The sequence below is a fragment of the Zeugodacus cucurbitae genome, chromosome 5, assembly GCF_028554725.1.
Source record: "Zeugodacus cucurbitae isolate PBARC_wt_2022May chromosome 5, idZeuCucr1.2, whole genome shotgun sequence".
Lineage (NCBI taxonomy): Eukaryota > Metazoa > Arthropoda > Insecta > Diptera > Tephritidae > Zeugodacus > Zeugodacus cucurbitae.
This window is the reverse complement of record NC_071670.1, coordinates 11,370,264-11,387,474: the sequence shown is the minus strand read 5'-3', so window position 1 is coordinate 11,387,474 and position 17,211 is coordinate 11,370,264. Positions and strand designations below refer to the sequence as shown.

At 32.4% G+C, this 17,211-nt stretch overlaps 1 protein-coding gene across 1 annotated transcript in view; it reads right to left on the bottom strand.

Annotated features, from left to right (window-relative positions):
- LOC105219249 (uncharacterized) overlaps positions 1-16,432 on the bottom strand; it is a 705,022-nt gene extending 688,590 nt beyond the window's left edge. The window contains exon 1 of the mRNA XM_054231964.1: positions 15,977-16,432. The gene's annotated coding sequence lies outside the window, so the exon portion shown is untranslated. The remainder of the gene's footprint in view (positions 1-15,976) is intronic.
- Positions 16,433-17,211: the final 779 nt, after the last annotated feature.

The window sequence follows — 17,211 nt, the reverse complement described above, 5'->3', positions numbered from 1 at the left end:
GAGGAAAAGTAAGTGAAAGATATGAATACGCTTATGCTTGAAAAAATTATGGAAATGACGAGCACTTGGAGGCCTTACCACAAATATATGTGCTAAGAAATGTAGCAAGATAAAAAAATATATTCTGGACGTACTGTGATTAACTTTTTTCATTAAAATTCATTTTGTTTATAATAAAAGATATACTAGTTATAAAAAGTTAAAATGTTATGCATACGCAATGGTATTTTCATTTATTTGTTATTTTTCGTAGATTCTCATTAATATTGTTTATTTTTTTCTAAATACGAAACTAGAATTAAGAAAAATATCGAACGTATACATATTTTTCCATATTTCATTAAAATATTACTCATACGCAGTGGCGTTCTTATGAACTATTAATTTATTTTTTTATGAACTTTACCAATACTTTTCTAAATATTGTTATATTATCTTCAGATGCTAATAAAGTCAGTATTATATACACATAAATATTTGGGCATATCAATAATATCCATTAAAATGTTACTCATACGCAGTGTTGCACGCAATTTATTTTCTCATATTATTGCAGTTTTCTTTTAGCTTCTGTTTTTTATTTATTTCTCTCTTCTATATTAATAGTTGGTAGCTTTTCAATATGAGTATTCGTAAAATATATAGATATAGTTCGATATATTAATAATTTCTATTAATATGTTACTCATACGCAGTGGGCTCTCACTTTTTTTCTTATTTTTTATCAATTGCGTTTAACTTACGTTTTTTTATTATTTTTCTCTTCTATATTATTTTTTCAACAATCTCTAATACTGTTTTGGTAAATTAAAAGTGTCAATTGCCACGTAGTTGTATTTATGTAGAATATGTCAATAGAAATGTGTTTTGCTATTCTTAATTAAGCTGCAAATGACAGGGGTTGAAGTAGATAAAAAACAAATATTGTAAGCAGGAAGATGAATACATAGATAGATATAGGTATACATGGTACACTAGCGGTCAAATAACTAACTTTAAGTCACATTAAATGTCTTGGGATAACAGGACTCAACCCATTGTGCAAGTCCGTCCTAGGAACCCCAACTCTTCCGATTAACGTCAGATTTAGGTCCAATTCGATTCTGCTCTTCTTCAGTACACGATCTTGGATCAAATAGCTTCCAGTAGAAAGCTCCAACAAGGAAAGAAGAGGAGATATCGTACGCTTTATTGGGCGCTTTCTGTCAAAATTTTAGGAACAATTAGCTTCCAAATTCGCATATTTCTACATTTATGATTAGAGAAGAATTTATAAACCTGCAATGTAAGCCCCACTTGACCGCCAGTGTTGGTCACAAAAATAATTTGCCACTCAAATGTTCAAAAATTAGTATCAGACCACTTAGTAAGGCTTAAAAATAAAGTAAACAAGCTAATTGAATTGTGCATTGGAGTATTTACATACACCACTACATGCACCAAGGCTGCTACTTAGCCAATTAAATTTACTTTTGCCATTCAGTTGATATCATCAATATAAAGTCAATTAGTTGTAAAGAGTTGCATAGAGTAAACAAGTTTATATAAATAAAAATTCTCACATGAAAAGTTAAGTACCGAGTTAAGCAGCTAGTTTGCAGCGAATGAAAAGTACTTCCTTGTAATATGAGCACACACATCATTTATTTACTCACACCACTAGACAAACGCTTCAAAGCATATTGAACTGCTGCCCCATTAATAGACACGCATATACAAGGTTGTAGACAATTTAATTACCAACACCAACACTCTTAACGGTACTCTATTGATAAGCATACAATTATCACAAAAGCTTAGATTTTTATACTCTCGCAACAAATGTTGCTAAAGACAACTACTCGACCGATTTCAATGAAACATGGTTTGTAATAGTTTCCTTACATCCCAATGATATGTTGTGAAAATAGGCCAAATCGCTTCACAACCACGCCTATACGTGAAGATATCGGTGCAGAACTTTGCACAAATACTATGTTAATAGAGTGGCAGCCCCATTCTAAAAATCGCCGAAATCGGTCCATATGTTTTTAAGGCCCCATATATCGAACACGAGGACCTCGGTGCTTCTAACCTAATATTATGGTTTCCAACTTTCAATGGACTTTATACAATATATATGACGAATATGTGGGTCAAATTGTGTATTATTAATATAAATAAAGTTAAATAAATAAATTGCGAGAGTATAAAATGTTCGGTTACACCCGAACTTAGCCCTTCCTTACTTGTTCATATATAAGTTTAATTTAGATTTATTTTTCCCCCTCACATTGATAATGTATAACCAGTATCAAAATTCTATGAAATAATCAGCACTCTGCTAATTATACACTCATTGAGTATTTACGTAATCACTTCTGTGAATCTTAATGATTTTCATATTATAACAGAAAACTAGAAAACTTATTTACGCAATAAATAAAATGCTACGCTGTAGAAAGAAAAATTATTAATGGCACAGAAGGCTATTGAATATAAGAAATTAATGATTTTCAGTCAGCTTTACAGAATTGTTACGGCAATAATCAGAGAATTAGTTAGAAAAATACATCGAAGTCTATGCAGGAGATGGACTTTTGTTGATATATATCTTTCTAAAACTCAAACGGACTTTTCAAATAGTTTTCACTAACGCTAATCAAACATTCAAGTCTTCAATGACTTTATAGTCCATAAGTCTCCAATTTGCGCAGATTAGCCAGTGTTATGGGACTGGAAAAAACTGGTATTAAATAAAATGGTTAAAGCGCGACATATGCCAGGCGAAGCCCTGAATAGCGTCCAAAGTAAATAATTATGAGTTCCGGGTTCCTGAAAAAAGGGACACCTCAGTTCACTAGAACCACCAAAGGAATACATTGACATCGTACTATTTAGCAGCTCTAATGAAATAGGAGTACGGTTAATGGGTTATATGATCAATAGGAGATATGGAAGACATATCTTCGACTTCTTCGGACTCTGATTTCTCTTTTATAAATTCATGAAAAGCTCTTCGGATCATGTGGGGACTTCAGGTGAACCTCAAAGATTCATAGATTGCTAATCATCTCAACATTTCTAATTTGTTATATACTTTTCACACAGGAGCTAATTGATCAATTAACCGGCCTCTGCTCGATTAAAACGCTGATTAAGATCGATTTACCATAGAAAATAAAAATCTGCATTAACATTTAATTGAATTTTAGTCGACTTGAAAATGAAATTCAATTCAACTGTGTTAAGCTAAAGTAGTTCTTTATATTTACCACAATAAATACTTAAATATTGAAAAATAATAACAGCAACAACAAGGAATACAACCAAACATTTACATACCTTTCTAAATGATGACATGACCTTTACCTTTTTCTATAAATGTGTATGTGTACAGTAAACAGAAAAAGTTGCTGCCACTCATTACACCATGTGTATGCACACGAATGTATTTGATGGGTATGAGGGTGTGTGCGCCTTTAAGTACGCTACTGTGTACTTAAGACCAATAAGTAAAGCGGCTTCATTAAATACACTTGCGCAAACTTGTACAAAAACAACTGCCCTTCAAAAACAACAACTACAAAATCAACAGGAGTTGGCAACCACAACAACGTTCAACAACCGAAACAGCAGCTGAAATGTACTGTTGTTGCATTAATGCGAGGTATATTGGCGCAGCATAAACTTACAGGGCCAAGCAAATTGTGCCAAAGCAATAACAACATCGAAGTGAGTGCGCGTGTGTTTTGATGTGTTGGTTTGGTTACTCACCTGTGTCTACTTGGAGTGATATGCCATCGCCATTACTATCGCCTTTGTTATTATTGTTGTCCCTGCTATATGGTATTGTTGCCTGCATAAGTGAGTGAACCGAATACAATAGCGTTCGTCACCGAAACGCTTTGCTAATTAGCAAACAATACGCAACAGCGAAAGGGTAAACGCACACTTGTCAAGACACACATACATATTCATAGAAATGGATGCTTCTAATCGCACATATTAGGATAAAAATTATGGTGAGGTCGCAGTAGTGAAATATGAAATTGATTATTTTATTGTTGTTGGAAATTTAGATTTCGGAATTTTAATTTAAATATTTGTTTTTTATATTATAAAATTATACAATAACATTTGTTCTATAAAATCCTAATATTAATAACTTTTTTTAACTTTTTAATATTTATGGATTTATTTATTTAATTTTAATCGATTGTTTTGTTATTTTTTTAAATTATTAACTTAAAAAAATTCTTATTAGATGCTTATCATAACTGAAGTCAAGCTTCCAATGTAATACTTCTCTCATTTTCTATTGAGCATTTCTCAACCAGAAGATTTGTCCGATTATGTCTGTACCTAATAGCTATCAGCATGAGGGTATCAAGCAACAGTGCGGACAAAATTTGCTTGCCCCTCTGTCAAACTTCAAGGAAACAATATCGACACTACTGGCAACAATCAACTCACACAACAAGAATGAAAACAAACGGAACGACTATAATATATCAAACAAATATGAAGAGATAGGGCAACCTCACCACAGAAATTACGCAGGTTCGCAGAGAGTTCAACGTTGGTGTTTGTCACACAGTTAAATAGCGGTTTCCAATTACTTGCGTTTCCAACACAGAACTCTCACTTAAGCGAACACATAACTCAAACTCATATGTTCTACCGTAAAGAATATGAATTTCATAAGGTAGGCATTAAACTGCTGCTCAAGCAGGCTTACTCCTTGTTTCAAGTCATTCGTTCATTTAACATGACAATGCAATGTTTTGCTCTCAGCGAACAATTCAAATCAATATCACACTCAGAGCAGCAAAAGCAAATGCTTGCATGACATTTTTCTTACCGAGGATTGTTGCTTCAAAACATTACTGTCGGAGAAGGCACGAAAGGCAAGGAAAATCAAGCCTATGACAACGAATGCAACAAAACATGTTCCTAATACTCGAAGACCGAATGACGTCACCTTTTGTATTGTGAAACCCCCTTTCTGTTAAATATTATCAAAATATATCTGGGATGTAGATGGGAACCATGAGGTGTTCAAGGGGCCCTTCTAAATTTAAAAAAAAGTCGAAACAATGACTTCTGGAAGCTTGTAAGAGAGAGTAAATGGTCAGTTGATAGTTAAATTCTTATCAGTTCCACTCTCTTACACCAACATATAGCAGCAATGCAAATATTTGTTGTTGTTTTCAGAAAGCATTGCCAATAAGAGCCAACATATTGTTGCAATGGAAATTCCGGACCCACATAATAACAATTTCGGTGGTTTTTCGAATATTGCAAAGCATATAGAATTGGAATTCTAATTTTTTGTTGTTATTTCACCAAGGCAACACTGTGCTTACATAATTTTAGTCAGTTGTCGAAATATATTATGACAAGCAGGACACAAAACAACGAAAGATTTAGTAATTGTAATGATTTCAGCGAGAAATTTGATTACATGTCAATTGGCGTTAAACCAAATGCAAACAGATTAGCAAGTACTAAAAAAATATACATAGATACATTAATTGTGGGATTACATAAAAATATTTGTTTTTTTTATTAAACAACAAATTATCTGCAAATGTCATAATTCTTCAGTCCTTTGTTAAGATAAATGTGTGATATTTTCAAATAAAATCAATATATATAAATTTTAAGGCAGTTCAAAGAAAGGATATTTTGTATTAGTCATTCGAAATATTTGTAAAAACAAGTAATTTTTCGTTAATTGTTACTTATACGCAATGACGTACCCTTCACTCACAGCACTGCTGCAGCAGTGCATTAACAGTAATCGTCAGGTGCAACGTCTAAATTGAGTTCCCTAAATGCTTTTTAGCTGAGCTAAAATGTCAGGTGTTCAACGGCACACATTAGCATCAGAAACTCACTGAGCGCTGAGCGAGCGGGTGTGTGTGTGCCTGGAAATAATTGCCTGAAAGTATGCAAGTCATTATTCATATGAGAATATTTATGAGCCGACAGAAAAATAATGCCTGCAGAAAAACGCGGAAAATGTAAATACACGCTGGAAATGGGCATAAAAATATGTATCCACACACATACCTAGAGTGAGTGAGAGTGTGCAGGCATTTAAACACTTGTCTACGTTAAACAATGAATAACTTAATAAGAAAAATAGACTGACATACACTCTGGCGGAAATATTAACACACAATCACACACATACAAAGCAAGATAACAACAATAACATTAATATTTGTATGTACATATATAGACACAGGCTTGAACTTGAAAGTAGCTGACTACTGCCCTGTCAGCTTTGCAGAGCTTAAATGTATGACTTGGCAATTTTTCATTATCACATACTCGTTCACATGGTTGCACTCAGCGGCACTCTCGCATAACGGTGTTACATATACAGAGGAGTGTTTACAAAACAATTCGCTTACATATATGTATGTACATATAATGCATTAAGATTTGTGCGGACTTGTGAGGACTTGGAAATTATACAACAGCCGTTATGCGCAGTGACAGTGATAAGTTGCGAAAATAATTAATGCTCACGCGGTGTGAGCTAATGTATGAAGAGTGATGGGTAGGAGGAGGACGCTAGAAGAAGGTGGTAGAAATTAAATGACTATATAAAAATACTGTTAGCTAAAACTGGACGGTACCAGGGGAAAGTACTACAAGAATTCAAAAATATATTTACCTATACCAATACGTATGCGGAGGGCAGAAACTTAGGCATCAATTGAGAGCAAAATGACGATGGACAGGAGACATGAATCAAAACATGGAATATGACTGAGACTGGATCCGACAATAATGAATAATGAATTCTTAGACTTGGAGTGAGACTGGGACCGACAATTAGGAATGAAACTAAGAATGGACTGAGACTGAAACTGGAGATGGGGATGAGGATGCGAATGCGGCTGGGAATGGGTCTAGGGATGGAACTTAGACTTAGAATTGGACTTGAACTTGAACATGAACTTGAACATGAACATCAATATGAACTTGAACTTGAACATGAATATGAACATGAACTTTGTTCAAACATTGTTTAAAACTTTTTATTTATTTTTCAATAAGGTATTCTTGCCCTTAAACACAAAAAAATTACATAAAAGTATATTAGGTCTACAACTTTCTTCCGCCGTTTTTTTTTTTGTTTTTGTAAATTTAAGTTTTTTTTTGTATAAAAACTGTTACAAATGTCGATGAGCTCCAGTCGCACTTTTCTTGGAATTAAAAAAGAAAAGTGAAATTTCCCGCAAATGTCGAGTATTCGGCTCAAAAAGTGACATTTTCAGTTCAGAATAAATTTGGGATGCAAACAGATCTCTACAAATATTTTGTTGGGTTAGTGTTGACACCAATGTCTAAGATCGATATAAAAGAAATCGATTTAATCGACCAGTACTTGACCCGGTGTCTCTATTATTGGAAAACGGCGGAAGCAAAGTTGTAGACCTAATAACCGTCCTATTTCCTTAATTCAATAGATTGTTCAATAGTTTGGGATTGAGGAAGTACTGAAAGAACGCAACGGCGTTCCATTCACTCACAGTACAGCTGCAGCAGGGCATTAACAGAATTGTCAGGTGCAATGACTAAATCGAGTTCACTAAATGACATGAACATGAGCATGAACTTGAACATGAGCATGAACTTGAACTTGAACATGAACATGAACTTAAACTTGAACTTGTATTTGAAATCTCCTTGGACTTGAAGTAGATTGCCATCTGAAAAATATATTTCAAATTCGACTCACATAAGTTTATTATTACATCGAAATTATATTTGAAAGAAATAATTATCGTGGGACTAGAACTGTTTTAGGGCTTATAATAAAGTACAAACCTTGCAACCATAAACCTAAGAGAGAGAGAGATAAAAGTTTCGTGTATTCTGTTATTAATATGACATATTACCATTTATTTATCTATTCTTTACTCAACCGTCACGTGATTTCATGAGCTGGTCATTCGAACCATACGCTACAAGGTGCTAGTACAGTGGCCAGCTATAACTTTAAATAATTGTTGGAATTACGTGAAAGCATTTAGTGGCATTTTTATGGAATTACTTCTTAATACGAGGCCAAGATAGTGACACTTAGCCATGAAAGCCAAATGCGCTCGTAAACTAAAATAGTTAAAGTGGCAAAGCGATTGCAGAAATTCAACAAATTCAAAGTTAGCTTGGCTTGGGTGGCGGTCATAAAATCTATGAGCTATCTGCTGACATATATCTCATTATAAATAGATATTCGTTTGCATGGGTTCAGAAGTCAAGAAAAATAAAAATATAAAAATAAAAAAATATTTAAAATAAAAAATATAAATAAAAATAGTTTCATTCTAAATAGTCAAAAAGAGGAATTGGGAAATGGTGGCATGCTCGCCAGAAAAATTATAAATTCGAATTGGAGTTGGTCTTCCCTCAGTGAAAGATGTCGCTGAAAGTATTTATGATCCACACAGTTTTCCGAAAAAAGTGTGTTCGAGATAGGTATAAGAGTCGGACTTAATTTTCACTTGTTCGTTCTTTTCACTTTATAAGAGACTCCTTTCGTCAACTTTAAGCTCTAATTAGCCTCCCAACCGATTCCGTCATGTTATCGCTTATATATATTAAACCGTCCGCAATTAGTTCCACTAAGTAGTCATAAGCTCATCTCAGACCGCAATAGGTACTTAGACCGTTTTAAAAATTCTCGCTGCCTATTTTTTATTACACAACCGACTGCTGTAGGGATTCTGGTTATTAAATTTGTTTTTATGAATTTAATTTAATTTAAGGGAATTGTGCAAAGCTGTTAAGCCTTATTGCAAAATCTTTTGTAATTGTGGCAGCAGATTTATGTGGAAGCATCTTAAATTTAATTTAAACATGGCAGCAGTGCTACAAATACAAATAGGTGGTCAACAAAGTTAAACTTTGTATGCTATAATAAATTAAAGTGACTGGTAGAACTACTGGAACTGAAAAAGTTGGTGAAAAGTTTAGAAAATTGTTATGTGGTCTCATTAGACTCAAGACCAAGTTTCTCGTCTCTACAGATACAACCTCTAACCTCAATTTTTCAGTGCACCACCCTGGTTTTTATCGCTAGTAATGGGTTAGGTAAGTTTAATTGTGATCTCTTTAGACCAGAATGGAAATGTATGGAAACCTGAACTCCGTAGAGAGACGACCTATCCTAAGAGTAAGTTAACATTTTCCTAATGGGTTTCTACGAAAGTGGAAATATATCGGCCTAATTGAATAACAAAGCCTCTAGACATGCCGAAATAATCATATGCATACTTAGAGAGCTCCTCCGCCAATTGGCCACTCTCTACATCTTGTCGAGGCTTTGAAGCATTGAATTTGGCAAGTGAGTGGTGCTCGTAGAATTTAATTAAAAAAAACCGCAACTCATAAATTCTTTCCACAAAGTTATAATTTAAATTTTGGAAAATGCGGCAACTACGTTAGAATTAACACTGAAAAAAGAGAGTGCGAGGGAACGAAAACGTGAAAATGGCAACACATATATGCAGTAATAAACCGGAGACGATATAAAACAAACGAAAAAACCATCAATCAGCTTGGTAGCAATAAAGCGCCTTCAGTTAAGTTTATATGCCAACACCACACGTAATTAATATTTGTTTTTGTTAAATTTTTATTTCAATTATTCACATTTTTTATTATGTTCTTTTTCTGTGCTGTCCTGCTTAAGTCGCCGACGGCAAACACAGCTACTTTCTAACATAAAGCCCTGCACAAATTTTAAATGCCAACATAAATCCGCGCAAATTGCCTAGAAGCATTGAAAAGCTGCAGTTTACTGTAAAAGATTTTATCATAATTTTAATGCCTACAAATTATGTTACAAGAAGCGAGATTGCGTGTACTTAGTACCACTTAGCAGAGTTTAGAAAAATCAAACACTTCATGGTCATAGTCAGTCAGAGGGAAGTAAAAGTGGATATAAGTGGGGATATCTCAAATTTTATTATGACTTATGATTGATTCCTATGGAATACCAACTTGATGAAGAAATTTTCTGTCCTCATAAAAAAAGTGTAAAATAATTCCCAATTCAAGAACAGAAACCCTACGAAGCTCCTTTAAGTCAAAGATTTGCAATTCTGTGTCATAGGGTAATCTTTGCCAAGTGGTTCTCTAGCAATTAATAAGTTGAATGATAACATGGTTTCCTAAATAAAGTTGCCAGCTGTTTATATTTCAATAATGCAGATATCCAGTTTTAGTTTTAGCACTATTTCGTCAAGTACATGCAACTGAACTTTACCACGATTCCCATTTAAGTTAATTTTAATCTTTCGTTAATTAAAATTTATAAGCTCATGAGATCGGAGATTTGACACCTCACTTGAAAATCTCATTATGCTTCAAGGCCAAACAAATAATTGCAATAATATCGCAAAAGAGCAGTAATAAGAAAGTTAATCACTTAATAATCCCCACTGCGCCTGCATGTATGCAACATTTTCTCGACAAATTGTGATAAATGCAACGCTTTCTTAAATTTTGAACATATTTTGCAAAAAAAAAAAAAATGGTTAAATTTAGTTGAGAGAATGTACTGTAGTATGTGTGGTATGTCAATTTAATTACCACGGTCTTAGTAATGCCTGAATATATACACTATGTTAATTATAACGTACATATTTCCATTGTTGTTATCACGCTTTTATAGCCGTTTCATTCGATTTAGTCTGTTGTTAATGTGTTATTTAGTGGCCCTGAAAGCTCACACACACATATAGTGGCCTTCATAATGTGGCACGCATCAGTGATTTTATGCAATTTCGTGCACAATTATTATTGCAAGCATATATAGGAATATATATATATTTGATTAAACAAACCGATTACGTATTTGATTTTATTACATATTTATCTGACCAATTTTTACTACGGTAACTTATATATCACAAAATAATAATAGCTTTAGCGAAATGCCTATTTCGAAGTGATAATGTCTTATATCATACATTATAAAACATATTCCCAGTCCCTGAATAAATATTTGAGATTCCCGGACTTATAGTCTCGAGTACTTTACTGGGTCTCCTTTCAAAATTTGTCGTAAGTGCATTAGTGCATTAGACTAGTAATAAAAAAGGTTCCCCAGTACTAGTGAAGACAAGAGCTGGTTTAATCTAACGCTCCTTAATATTTATATACTGAATAGACCCCGGGAATCTTCAGCTGTAAGTTTCAATTTGAGAAATGTGTTATCCCAAAATTCAAGCGTGAAAAAGTTTGCTTTATGAACTGTAAGTAAAACATGTGTATTAATATAGAAAAAGACTCAAGTATGAGCAATTGTTAAATGATATTTTGGTGTCGAAGGCATATATTTCCAGAAACTTCATACAATATACTTTCTTACGCGCTTGAAGAAAACGAAGAAGGACTTTGCAGATAACAAAAATACATATTTTCAAAACCGCTGTTCAACATATAAGTATATCCGAATTTCACATCTCGCACAGCACCTAACCCAAATAAACATAACCTAAATCCACAGAAATCACTCAAAATAGCTTTGTAGACTCCGAAATATCATCCGTTATATCATTTTTACTGCTATTATGCCCAAACTGCCATATATTTGTTACCTACACTGATATTTCTTTCTCCATCACATTTCAACGTTATCGCCATGAACTTTTCGATCAAACTTTGATTGATTTTAAATTGCCAAACACAACTTACCAACACCAACACGAAGAGTAAAGTAAAATAAAAGCAAAGCAAATAGTAAATAATAACAGTAACACACTTGCGCCAATATTGCAATTGCAACAATAACAATAAAATACTTGAAAACGCCCAAAGCGAAAATGAACAAACTTTGACGAGTCGCAACAGGTATGAATCTACTTCACGTATCAGATCAAGTTGATGGTAAGCGATTTACAAAAACTACAAATACTTTAACACTTGCAGTGGTTTGTAGATATTGTAGTAAATAACGGTTGTTGGCTGTCGAGAAACGCTTGTCTTGTGCTCGAAAAACTTTTGAAAAACGTTTTGAGGTAGTTCTTAGATAGCAGAGATATTCAAAAGTTTTGAACTAATTGATTGCTTTTGATTTTCAAATATCAAGAGCTAGATTTGGAGAAACATTTTTGTCAATAATTTGATTTTTTTTAAACGACAAATGTGAAGGAGGTTAAAAAAGAGATAATCTTCGCATTTTTGACCTCAAACGCATTCAATTTGGTTTCTTTGCACCCTTTATAATTTTCGGTAATTACATATATTTATGGAAATTTTGGCTTCCTGCGTAAATGTATGTATGTATTTATATAGATTTCTAGCTAGGTTTGCCTCTGTACCTATCTGTCCCTGTGGCTTGCTGTTATTATTGCTAATATTATCCATATCATTATTTCCTATTGTGATGTTGGTGCTTTTCTTATTGTTATTGTTCCGCCATTTTCCAGAGTGTTTATTGTTGTTTTTGTTATTGCACGTTGTAGCAGCATGTTATTTGGCGCAAATACAGTATCTAATGAAATGACAAGCGAGTGAAAGGCATATTCAAATAATATTTGCAAAAACACAGGGTGTCAAGTACAATTCCAGGCGAGAATAGTCTGAAATCAATATAAGACATTAAAACTTCATAAGAAGCGGTAAATTGACTTTAAATTGATTATAATAAAGGAGTAATTCTCTTCGAAGTATTTTAACCAATTTGTGAAGGTTTGAAAACTGAACAGGGTGATCCAAGTCACCAAATCTCGAAATGGACCCCAGACCATCTCAATTAATTATAATGAGGAAGAAGTAAATTTAATTGATGTGTCCTAGACATTTTAAAAAGCTTCGAAACGTTAACAGAACGAACCAAGTCAGAAAACCTCTAACATATCACAGCACAACCGTTATTCATATTATTATATTAGACCTTGCCTGGCAATGAGCTATCCTAGGTACACGTTTTCCTTAAAGTTCATTAAAAAAGATCTCATACGAGTCCCCATGCTAAATCATTGAATCGATTACCTTAAGACGAGTTTGGGCTGGATCGAATACTCGCTTAGTCAGGAGTCCTATGTCCTAAAATACCCTATTGCAAAGCTGCGATAAGATGCTACATGATTATATTATGATTATATCGATAGGTACCTCACAGGAAATGCCCTATCATCTAGCTTCACTTTTACAAATATTCAAAAATGTTTGGAATCTATAATTTAAGTATTATTTTTTTAAACGAAATCTTAGTTAGAACATCTTGGTTTAACCTTTTTGGAAACAGAAGCCTTCTAAAAGCATTTTTTCATTTCGTTCGAGTAATATTGATTCAAGTTTCATTTGTTATTCCCCTCTATTCAGCTTCCGTTTTTCTTCCATTCCAATTCATGACTCTCCTCTGCTTAGCAAATTATTCTCTTGTTGTGATTTACATAACCCCATTTTTTGAGCGTAATCTATTTTTTGTTAAAATTCCAACCCCGCGCACACTATGTGCCCAACAGTGTCTACATATAGTATATGCACTAGAGTAATTTCAGTTTGGCTTTTGCATACATTTGCTGCGGTTATGGTAATATTCGGCCACAGCGTTCCAATCCACACACCGTTCCCTTCTCCTTATCGCCACACAAGTTTCTGTAGCATCTTGCCACTTTTGATTGTCACTTGATTGCTTTGTGGCAAATTTCAAATGTCAAGTAGACAAAATTTGTAAACTGGTATGCAAGTGTAATTTATAATGTGTAGCATTATTGTATTGCATTATAAGCTATATCGGAGCTGAATATTTGTTATTGTTATTATCGATTACTTTTATTTATTTGTGGTTGTTGCAACCACTGATTGCATTGTTGGCTATTTTCACATTTCATTGCACTTAATATTCCACTGATGAAGTTAATGGAATTTTGATTGGAATTCATCAGTATTTTGTATAGAATTTGTAATTGGAAATATAGTGATTTGTATGTAGAACAGAAGAGTAATTGTTGTGAAATTAGGTTTCCTCCCGAAATTTTACGAAAGGAAGGAAATGGAAAATATTTTTTTCAGAACAGATTTGCATACAGTTTGGATACCCTAAAGTGGTAAAAATTTGTGGTGGAAATAAACATACACTTAATTCCTTTATAAACGCCTATAATTCTCATCACATTCACAAATTTACATTTCAGCCCTTAACTTTCAAAAAGACATCAAAATATTTTGGGAATCTATAATCACTTTGATTATACTGTTCTCCTATGTGTAAGACATAAACTAACTCAATGAGTACCTTCTATACGCGTTCTCATTCCTTCCAATTTCAACTTCTTCAACAATTTGTAACGTAACACAGTGAACCCACGTTATCTGCCAGCATCGGCAGCGAGCTCTAATGAAATTCCCCGCACTTATTTACACCAGCATAACTGTCAATAAGTTGACATTTTAAAACGAGCCACCAACGTGAAGAATTACAACAACAAGCAAAACAAAAGGGTTGTGGTTCCTCCCTACCTTTACATACTCTCCAGAAAACGTCTGACATCACAATCTCACTTGAAGCTAGCTGCATCCCGCTAACATGCCATGACTTCATCATGTAAAACGCCACTCAATCTCAGGCAAATGAAAATAAAAAGCGTTGCACTGCCGTCAAGGTTACAAATATGAAAAGCTATTAAAAAAAAGCACTGCCTAGTAGAGCGAACTATGTTATATTGGTTTACATAACTTAAAAATAAAAATATGAAGGTAACAGCATTGCGGTTGTCGTTGACAATTTAAAAGTAGTTAGTAGCAGAAAGACTCCAAGAGGAAGTGTGTTGTGACAGCAAACGGGAAATACGCGTTTGTCTCAGCACGGCAACGGAAGCAGCAAAGGTAATTACCGCAGCAATTTCCAGTTGGGTGCGTTTCTTCAACGAGCAAAAAATTGCAACACAAAAATAATAAATTACATAAAAGCAGTAAAGGCGGAGTTAGCGATGCAAATTTGTGCAAAATCGGTTTAAGAAATATTTAGAGGAACGCGAATTTTGCATTCATATGAGAGAGAGGAGGTTTGTAATATATAGAAACAGTGATCTGTGACTTCCTTTAGATAAGCTGAAAGATAAACACAGTGACGTTATACTGCCGCAAGCTGTTCTTCAACACAAGATAAGTTGTCTCTTATACTTAACCTTCGAAACCGACCCTTCTAGTTAAAGCACTTTGTCATATCTATGACTAACTGTACTAAGATAGATGTAGAACTAAGTCTCGAACATTCCATAGGTCAGACAATGTTTTGTTCAAGAAATATAATCGGATTCCACTATGAATAAGATTTGCTTTGCTACCTTAGCATTCAACTTAAAGCTCATTTATTTGCCTTAAAGATATTTTCTGCTTATGGTGCAACGACTGTATTTCACACAAAACACTTCCAACTCAGTTGAGCGTCAATTGCACCTTCTACGGCACAATCATTTGGGTGGCTTTGTTTGTAAGCTTTTGTTCCAGCATCTGCCAGTCCACTGGTATTGTGAACATTTGCCGATTTTTTTGTGATTCTTCGTTGTATTGAATTGTATGCTTTTTGAGTGGCGATTATGTCAGCGACAGAGTAGTGGAGATTATGACGAGAGGATAAATGAGCCCACACAAACACTTTGATTTCCAAATAGGAAATGCAAGACAATAGAAAAAGGTAGGGAGCACGGAGATGAATGTCTTTTATTGGTATTGAGTAGTAAATTCATAGCACGGAATCTATTTGTCGCTAAATGAAAAAGCTTGCCGCAAACACAAGTAATATTGTTCTTTTTATGACTATTTTGTTTTGGTAAAATTAGTATTTTGAATTCTACAATTTAGAGATATGTATTAAGCTCAGCTTAAAGCTTTCCCAATATAATATAAACAAACAAGTTTTTAAATAATATAAATATATAATAAAAAATAAATATTTTTGTCAGAAACCTAACTATGTGCATATATATTGCGGGTAAAATATAATTTTTGTTCTTACCTTATTTACTTGGAAGACTACTTGTTAATTCATTCGCAATAGTTTTTCAACATTATTAGTTTTTTTTTACACTACACTTTACACTTTCTTCTATATTTTAATTATATTTCTGCCGTTTATCTAATTTTTTGATACTTATATTAAATACATTTATAATTAAATTATATTTATTTTTTCAATTAATTTAATTTGGCTACTAGAATTTTTAAAACGTATATTTATTTAATGTATCATATTAGATTATACGGATGTTTTTTATTTTATTCATTTCCTCTTATTTCCTTTTAATTAATTTTACTTCGTTTTATTTCATTTTATTTCCCTTTATTTCGTTTTATTTCCCTTTATTTCTTTTTATTTTGTTTTATTTAATTTTATTTCCCTTTATTTAATTTTATTTCTTTTTATTTAATTTTATTTCGTTTTATTCAATTTTATTTCCTTTTATTCAATTTTATTTCCTTTTATTTAATTTCATTCCCTTTTATTTAATTCCATTTCCTTTTATTTAATTTTATTTCCTTTTATTTAATTTTATTTCGTTTTATTCAATTTTATTTAATTTTATTTCGTTTTGTTCAATTTTATTTAATTTCATTTTATTTCCTTTTATTTAATTTTATTTCTTTTTATTTAATTTTATTTCCCTTTGTTTAATTTCATTCCCTTTTATTTAATTTCATTTCTTTTTATTTAATTTTATTTCTTTTTATTTCATTTTATTTCGTTTTATTTAATTTTATTTCGTTTTGTTTAATTTTATTTCCCTTTATTTCGTTTTATTTCCCTTTATTTCTTTTTATTTTGTTTTATTTAATTTTATTTCCCTTTATTTAATTTTATTTCGTTTCCTTCATTCATTTCCCTTTTTTTAATATCATTCCCTTTTATTTAATTTCATTTTATTTAATTTTATTTCCTTTTATTTAATTTTATTTCTTTTTATTTAATTTTATTTCCCTTTATTTAATTTCATTCCTTTTTTTAATTTCATTTCCTTTTATTTAATTTTATTTCCTCTTATTTAATTTTATTTCGTTTTGTTTAATTTTATTTCCTTTTATTTAATTTTATTTCACTTTATTTAATTTTATTTCCCTTTATTTAATTTTATTTCCCTTTACTTAATTTCATTCCCTTTTATTTAATTTCATTTCCTTTTATTTAATATTATTTAATATTATTTCGTTTTATTTAATTTTATTTAATTTCATTTCCTTTTATTTAATTTTATT